We start from the raw sequence: 9,168 nt of genomic DNA, 5'->3' as shown, positions 1-9,168 counted from the left end.
AGAGAGAGAGAGAGACAGAGAGACAGAGACAGAGACAGAGACAGAGACAGAGACAGAGATAGAGAGGGTGACAAGGAAAGGGAGAGAGAGAGAGAGACAGAGACAGAGTGACAGAGATAGACAGAGAGACAGAGAGAGAAAAACAGAGAGAGATACAGAAAAACAAAGACAGCACAATTTGGTTGGAATTTTTTTTTTTTTTTTTTACTATTCTTGCAACTTTCCTATGAATCTAAATTATTTCAGAAAAAATTACTAAAGCTAATTATATATGGACAAGAAAAAACTCTTCTGCATTAATGTTTTCTTCTACTCTTTGTGTAACTTTAGTACTAGCATTTACTTAATAATCTTAGTGAAGGAATGAATGCTAATTTACAAATTAGGGTTTTATTTATAAATGATATACTATCCTGTTAAGGGAAACATCACTATAAAATATTTAAATGAGATATGGCAGAGCTAAAGCTAAAATTAACTGCCTTTTCACTCAGAACCAGTGCTCTGCAGACTATGCATTTGAAATCATTTAAATATATCTTCATAATAAATATTAATTACAATTCTACATTAAAATTATTGTTCAGTGCAATGAAATAAGTACTCAGTGAAATAAAGGCTCCAATATGTTAATTTTGTTACTGATTTGCACACACAGTTTATATCTGACAAATACACTAATTGCCATACTTTATGTAGGATTCATTGGCTTTTATCAAGCACTCCAATTTTGCTGAGAACTCCATGCACGACAGGAGACCGTCGCTGATTGTTGTCAAGGTGCTTTCCTGAGATACAATAATAAAGGCAGCTGGAGGCAGGCTGACACTGCAGAAGGTGTTATGAAGGCTGTCACCCCTCCCCTTCTTCCATATGGGAGCTCAGGGCCTCTGACTCGCTGTTGGGGAGGTGGGACAAGAGCACTGGACTGAGCGGCTGTGTGCCTCCCCCCTTGGAGCGGCCTCCTCAGCTGTCATCTGTTCTTTAGCAGAGTCACTCACTCTGGGCTGTGCAGTCATTCAGAGGACATTTCTCTGTGTCCTGGCTCACTTCAGGATGACTTTGCAAGAGCAAGGAGCCCTGGAAAACAGTCAGGCTGAGGTTGTTTTTGCCAGAGCTGTGCAGCAGATGGCAGGCAGTAAGGTGGGAGGCCTGGCTATGCTGAGGCTGCTTGGTGACGGAAGAAGCTCAGATTTCAGGGCAACTCCCCTGCTTTTTCATGGCCACCATAGGCTGACCCCTACTGCTAAGGGCATCTTCCCCAAATCATTCATAGTTACCTTTCCTTTTTTATATTGGCTCCCAAACATTTGTGAGCTGTGTGCCATGTTCCACTCTTAACTGCCCATACTCATCATCTTCTTGCCTTGTGAAAGGGAATCTCCCTCAGTGTTCAGTTAGGAAATTTCTTGTCTCCCCTCAGATTTAAGTGCAAGACCTTTAGAGTTCATTCATTTAATTCTAACTCTTCCTTCCCTCCAGTTGTAATGCCTCAGACAAGGTTCACACTTGTGTATCCTGAGTAGCTGTAAAATGAGAACAATGATAAAACAGCAACTGGTACTTCTACTGGCTCCTCTCCCATTTAAGATCTTGGCCCTAGGGTTCTGGGTTCCTGGAAAAAATGAAGACATCAATGATTGGGAAATGTTGATGACTTTATTTTATCTTGCAGAAGATGAGACATAGGCAGTAAAAGATGCAGGCATACACAGAGAAGGGAAATTAATGAGTATTGTGTAGATGTGTTCCTACTTAAGGGAATGATCCATCTTCCTACTATGAGCAATATATGGCAACAGACAATCTCTGAAGGGGTGCAACCAAATGCAAGTTATGCTTCCGGTGTGCAGCCGTGGTTTGGGATGCACAAGTCAACCAGTTATCCCAACTGTATCTTTCAGTGGGAGTGAAGGTGATGTCACTGCATGCCAACAGGTGACCACAAACTACCGTAGACCAGAAAGACTTAGAACCCAGAGTTGCTAATTGGAAAAGAAAGTGTGTGGCCATTTAAGGTCATTCCTTCTTGAAAAAACCCAGAGTCACTCTGGATGTGGATATATTGTGCCCCAAGATTATTGGAAGATTCCAATAATTCTTTCTATCCAGCTCTAATTTGGATATAGGGAAAAATTTCAAAGTTTTTGCTAAAAGTTTTTTTTCCAAAATTTATTTGAATGTTAAGTGTTTTGTGATTATTATTATGACTTTATATCATCAGGAGTCTAAATCTTTATATCACCAAACTTTTCAACATCGGCTTGTAAATGCTATGTGACTCATAGTACTATGCCTGGTATATTGTGCATATTCAGAGAACGTTTGCTGTTACTGCTATTACAAATGTCATATTCATCACTATTATCATGCAAGAAATATGACTACTTTCAATGCTTTATGGACTTAGTCAAATTATTCTAGCATCCCTATTTATACTCTTACCTAACTTGGTATTTCCCACAAATCCTACCTGGGTCACTCTAATCATCATTGATAACCCGCTCACCTTGGGCAACAAAGAAATCGGGTAGAACCATTTGATAATTCTGTAGTATATATGGGTTCAGTAAAGCAGTCATACTGTCTCTGTTCTATTTCCCTTCAGTTGATTTTTATAAAGAATGCAAAGATAAGTGTGGCAACTGGGTGTTTCTAAGCTTTATTAGAGCTGAGGATGTTTTCTGGAATTGAAAGGGCCAGCCAAAATAAACTCTGAGCAAAAAATTTCAAAGACAAATTCCCAGGCATAAACTCACCTCAGATATTATTTTCTCCTATTCCTGAAAGAAATTTATTAGCTCTGTTTATCCTTGGAAAGTAGGAATCTGAGCTTGTAGTAGCACAGGGAAAGGCTATATTTGTCTTCAAAATTTAGGAACAGATGTTTACATAAGTAAATTTGGATTGTTGTCTATAGGATTTATCAATAAACAGCCCACACTTTCTCTCCCCCTTTGTCTGCGGTCAAGCCTGGTAAATATTACCGCTAATCTGGTAAATATTATCACTCATTTGGATAGACCAGGAAAGGGACTGGTCTAGGCATTCTATGTCCTTGCTGGTGGGTAACTATATTTGACATGACTGGATGGTTCAGTGCAATTGTTATATTGTGATAAATCATTAGCTATCCTGGATTCTTAGATTGTGTGATTAGAGGTACAGCTTCTAAGTAATTTCCTCTTTGCAGTTTTTCCATCCCCTCTGGGGCTACAGCATCAAAATGCAAGTTATAAAAAGTCAAACATAGTAGGATTTACATGTTCTGGAAATAAGACTCTCACTCACTCTCTCTCTCTCTCTCATTTTATTTATTTCACTCAAAGGGCTTTGATGAGGAATGTTTTGATGACTATCTCTTATCAGTTGCAGCATCATATAAATGATTGTTCTACCGCTTTCCAGAAAATTCTGTCAATACTGGCTCACAAGTTCTTTCTATCCAGCTCTAATTACACAAATTGTTATATAAACAGATGTCTGTTGCACCAAAGTCGACTTCACTTGGGAGCTATAATTTTCCTGAGCTTATATGCCAGTGGCTAAAAGAAACATCTTTTGATGTTATCAAGGAATGTCTCATGCAGTCAGGCTGTGAGCAGAAAGGTAGTGATCAATCAGGCTCCTTCGCTTTCATGCTCTAAGGAACAGAAAAAAAAGACTCGGGAGAGAAAATACGCAGCGGGTGTCAGCTAAATCTCCTTATCTTGGTTACATTACATTTCCTTTTCCCCAAGGAATTAATTCTATCAATGAATCCTTATAACTACCAGAAAGATAATTGTTTTTAAAAAAGCCTTCCCATGTGAAGTTTTATTTGATTTTTATACACAAGTTTGGTAAGGTCCCAGCGAAGGTCTTCCACTAGGCAAGGCAAAAATCTAAAGTCACTCAGCTCAAACTAATCCATTTTATCTGGGCACAAGATAACACTTCTGAGTGTCTACTCTTCGCCCACCTTGCAGTTCCTGCTTACACTGAAGGATTATGAATAACAACAGACTTGAGATCTGCCCTCAAGGGACTTATAGTCTAGTTGAGGAGACAGACATTAGTCAGTGAATGACAACAGTTGATAATTATAAGGCAAGTTAAGCTTGTGGTTTGAAATTTAAAAGTGTGAGAGTATATAGAAGCACTAAGACACATACCTTCAGGAAATGAATTTTAATTTAACCCGAGTAATGCATGTAGCAGATCAGAGGAAACAAAGAGCATTAATTAGGAAAACTCTTGTCACACTTTGTGACTCTGTAAAGGGCCGACTTGCTTGCAACTTGGGACCAATGCCTCACTGTACATATAATTCCATCTTCTGTAAGTATGGTTCACCCTACCTGCTTCCTTCCTAGCACTATAGAAACTTTGAAAGCTTTTCTTTCTGAAGTGACCTCTGGTGGCTGCCTCTCCCACTTTTCTTGCCTCATAATTTATTCCACCCAGTTATGCACCACTTATCTCATGGACCCAAAATCTGATTCTTAGTCATCAGAACGTTTTAAAAATCATCTTTCTGCAACATCTGATATTACTGAGTACTTCCTTTGAGTCTTCATGACCCTGCTGTCTTTGTGTTATGTTTCTCCAGGGCTCCTCTTTAGGCTGCATACATTTTCCATTCTACATTTGTTCTCTGGGCCTTTGGATGCCAGGCAACCTTCCTGTTACTTGCTGTCATATATTCTGGGAACTCCAGCAGGCCATTACTTTAGACTTCCACCCACATGCTTGCAACATAGCATCCTAGTGGCTGTCATGCAGGGGATAGTCAAAAGGGAATTTCCGGCCTATCCCCTACTCCTCTGCATTAGCATTTAAAAAACATCATCAACCAGACACTGATACTGAATTCCAAAATAATACAAAAAAAAAAAAAAAACCCACATCAAATCAAATAAGGCCCTGCAACCTTTATGTCATATGTTTGTCATTAATTATATGAGGTAGACTGCTTTAGTCCTTATCAATGGATCTATACAAATGAATGTAACAATCATGCTTTGTGGCTACTGTGGAGAGAATCCAAACTTGGAACACAGGGGTTAATATAAATCAAATCTTTTCTCTCTCTCTTTTTTTTAAAATGAACAATATAAATTTATTTCTCACAGATCTGGAGGCTTGAAATTACAAGATCGAAGTCAGCAGTCTGGTTCTATGTTCTTATGTAAGCTGAGATTTGATTCAAATAGCATTTATGGATGGACAAGTCAAATTTGAGACATTTTGCATTTAATTTCTAAAGATTATTTTAACATTACTGTAATTTAAGTATTATGTCCCTCTCTTCTGTGAGAATGAAAAAAATCAGATAATTAATTTATTTGCCTATAATTATATAGCAGGATTATAACTAGCAAAGCTGGGATATATAGATTTTATCCTGAATCAAGCCCCACTGCTTTCACAGGATAATAGATATGTATAAATATTATGTCCTTAGTGAGACTATCTTGCTGAAAATAGTAAACATAAGCAGATAATTATTTTTTCAGGGCCAGCCAGATAGCTCAGTTACTAAAGCCCCTGCTTAGGCAGGCGCAGGGACCAGAGTTAGATGTCCTGTGTGCTGTGCCAGCCCTGCCCCCTGGGTGCGCTGAGTCAGGGACTGAGACTGAGCATGGTGGTGTGCATCTGCAATTCCAGTGCTTGGGTTGCTGAAAACAGAAGTGTTGCTACGAGTCTGATCTTTGTAGTAAGACCGTGTAGACCCTGTACTAAATACATAAAAGAAAAGGTAATTATTTTTTCAATCTTGCAAAATACCTCATCACTTTACTAATGCATAGGTTGATTTATATTTAATGTGGTTTTAAGCTTGTTGAAATTTTTGGCATGGTTTAGAAAAGTGACACAAAATCGTGAATATGCTTCCTGATTTACCAGGAGTGGATACAATTGAGGGAACCTGAAACCCATGCTTGGCTATATGTATTGCATGACTAAGCACCTGATGCCTAAACACAGCTATATGACCATTAAATCATCACAAAAAAGAACAGAAGACTCATTTACCATTCAGGATTATTGTAACTATTGTCAGGTGTTTCCAATTAGAGAAGTGATATTTTGATTGTCTCTGAGAACAGTCTATTCATCTAAAAGGTAAGGCCCATCACTCATATGCAAAACAACACAATGGCATCACTGGTATGTATTCAACATAATAAAACGCATTTTCCAAATTTTTCCATGGCACTGTAAAGTATGGTCTTCTCATTATAGTCTTAATGTTTCTTCTTCATTTCAGACAAGCTTTGACAATGTTAAGTAGAGCTTTTGCTGCTGTTGAGATATTTCCTGTGAGGCAGGCCTCCAAGAAGGTCCTAGAGTTTACTACTGAATGTGTGAGATAACTGGAAAACAAACCAAAGGAGAAAAAGGTTTTATGGTGGTCTTAGCAAGGGTGGCAGGACAGGTGCATTAGATTCAGAACAAATAAATTACTAAGAAGCTAACATGAAGAATGTCATGTGGAAATACCATCGGGGTGCCACTGTTTACCGTTCCGACCAGTTCTTGACTAATACAGGTTGCTCACTTTTCTCTGGAGTTCTGATGCAAAGCCATCCTGAAACATAACAACACATTTTATCCCTGAATGAGTCACTTCCTGAACAGTATGTGGTCCTTTTAGTCATTGCTTTTAGGTAAGAGAATAAATGAAATCATGCCACCTGTTATATTTCAGTCTTCGGGGAAATGGTGGATTGACGATTCGCCAGCCTCCTAAATTCAAAAATAAGAAGCTAAAAAAAAAAACCTTACTGAAGTTTTTAGCTTTATTTAAGAGGAGGTAAAAGGCAAGTTATCTATTTTTGCTGACAAAGCTGTAGAAATTTTCTTTTGTTCTAAGCAGCTAAGGATGGAAGGATCTGTTACTTGTTGAGTGATCCTAAGGGAATTCACATTTGGACAAGATTGGCGTGGCAAGGGTTTAAACACCAGATCACAGGTTTAGGAGGCAGATCTTCATGGCTGCTTTCGACTTTGGGAGGCATACTTGAGTAAGAGCTGTTTGTGCTTGAGAGACAATGTGTTGCTTTTCAAAAAAGGAAAAGAAACTTTGGTGAGCTTATGTTTTTCCATTTGCTCTTCTAATTATCAACACATCAGTACCCTGCTCTACGGGAAGCGAATAGATCATGATTACGTTTGGTAAAAGAATAATAATCCTGCACTGGATGCCAGGACGACAGACGCAATTTCATTTCTTGTGGAGCTGTCCACGGCTTGCCACGTAACTCATTCTGACTTTGTTTTCATACTTTCCCTTGAAGCTGTTTTTTTAAGTCATAGCTAAAAAGAAAAGAGAACAGCTATAATTTAAGATGTAAATAATCAATGCAGTGAAACAGAGAATATGAATGAATGACATGTAGCAAGCTGAAAGCTAACTGTAATTATTAAGGCTGAGCTAAAACAAAAGGATTCATAAAGTAAAATGGTATCTCCTTGTATTTTCTGTCATCTAGCTTCAGTAAATTTTTGCTTTAAATAGCTGAATGTCACTTTTTTTTTTTTCTGAGCAATGATTTTTCTCTAAATGCATGTGAGATTTTCATGTGGTATGTTTACTAATGGGCCAGGGCTTCACATTTTGTTTAAGTAAAAATTATATGGGTTATTTTTTTTAATGAACAGTGACAATAACTACTTTAAAAAAATAGAGGCACTTCATTAACATCAATGGACCATGATCCATCATACACATCACCTTTTAGTAGCCTATATTATGTGTACCTTATAATATAAATTTAGATCAAGCAGAGACAGTTGCATTAAAAATTGTTGTATTATTAAAATATTAACAATGATCATTATATTCACCATGTTAAAGAGAGTTTTAACTTCATTATGAGCTATTACGTTTATTCAACATGATTTCTTTTTAGTCTTAACTTTAAAGCTGTTAAAAATGCTGAATGGAATTCCATTAAATAATTATATCAGTTACTATTATGGCCTCAGTTCAGAATGCTACTATTTGAAATCACAGTGGATCTAAAATTATCATTTGCAAATTCTGTGCTGCTCTATTTTCCAGGAGGAAATGTAAATGTGCGCACATAAAACACAGCGGCTCTGTCAGCTGGCTGCTCACTGCTCCCCAAGAGAACAGGGATAAGGACCATGCTCACCAGATTTTTGTAGTGTCTCCCTGCGCAGAAAATCAAGATTTTCTTTTTGACTCGACATGATATTTCCTTCCTTCCTTCCTTCCTTCCTTCCTTCCTTCCTTCCTTCCTTCCTTCCTTCCTTCCTTCCTTTCTTCCTTCTTTCTTTCTTATTATCTAATTAAATAACCATAATTTTCATGATTTTGTTCTTACACATTTACTCATTCAAATCCGTTGCTTATCTGATTATTCTACCCATGAAGAAGTCAGAGCATCAGATTGATTTCAATTGAGACTATACATATTAGAAACATAAGGACCCTGTATCTTTTAACGATGGCACTATGGATTATTTATCATTATTATCTCATAAAGTATCCCAAAACATAGTGGTTTAAAATAACAATATGAATTTAATATGCTTCATAGTTTTTGTGGTTGATTCTGAATGAAGTTCTCTCAAGTGATAATCAGATCTCAGTTGAGAAGGAGCCCATGTAAAAATTGGACTAAGTTTGGAGGATACCTTGTCAAGTTGGCTCCATTATAGTTATCTATAACAATCAGATTACTGAAGGAACACTCCTGAATGACACTGCTCATCAGCTAATCAGGCTATCAAGGGCAGCTACATGGGATGCTTGTTTTGAAAAACAACCTGTCTTGTTCATGAATTGCTTTGATATCTGGAAATAAATAAGTGTGGAACTCTCCTCCCGGCAGTGTGACAGAATAAATTTTCCAAAGCATGTAAAACAGACAAACAAAACTAGCTTCTGTTTGGGTAAAATCGTCTTTTAATTCATGTTTGGTCTCAAAGTAAGAAGTAAAGGAAGCTGTTAAAGGAAATTGTTCAGGGCACACTTCAGCACTGCCCAAAGGATACAAAGGATGACAGGACAAGAAATAATCACAGAAATGTGAAGTGGTAGTAGGGGCAAATGTTTTTACTAGTGCTACTACCTGTCAGGAGACTAAATTAATTGGATGATTACAAGTAAAGGCAGAAAAGCAAATGTTGGGAGTTCTTCAATAGTTCATACAA

Source organism: Octodon degus, unplaced genomic scaffold (genome assembly GCF_000260255.1).
Source record: "Octodon degus isolate 3935 unplaced genomic scaffold, OctDeg1.0 scaffold00024, whole genome shotgun sequence".
NCBI lineage: Eukaryota > Metazoa > Chordata > Mammalia > Rodentia > Octodontidae > Octodon > Octodon degus.
This window is presented reverse-complemented; position numbering follows the sequence as displayed.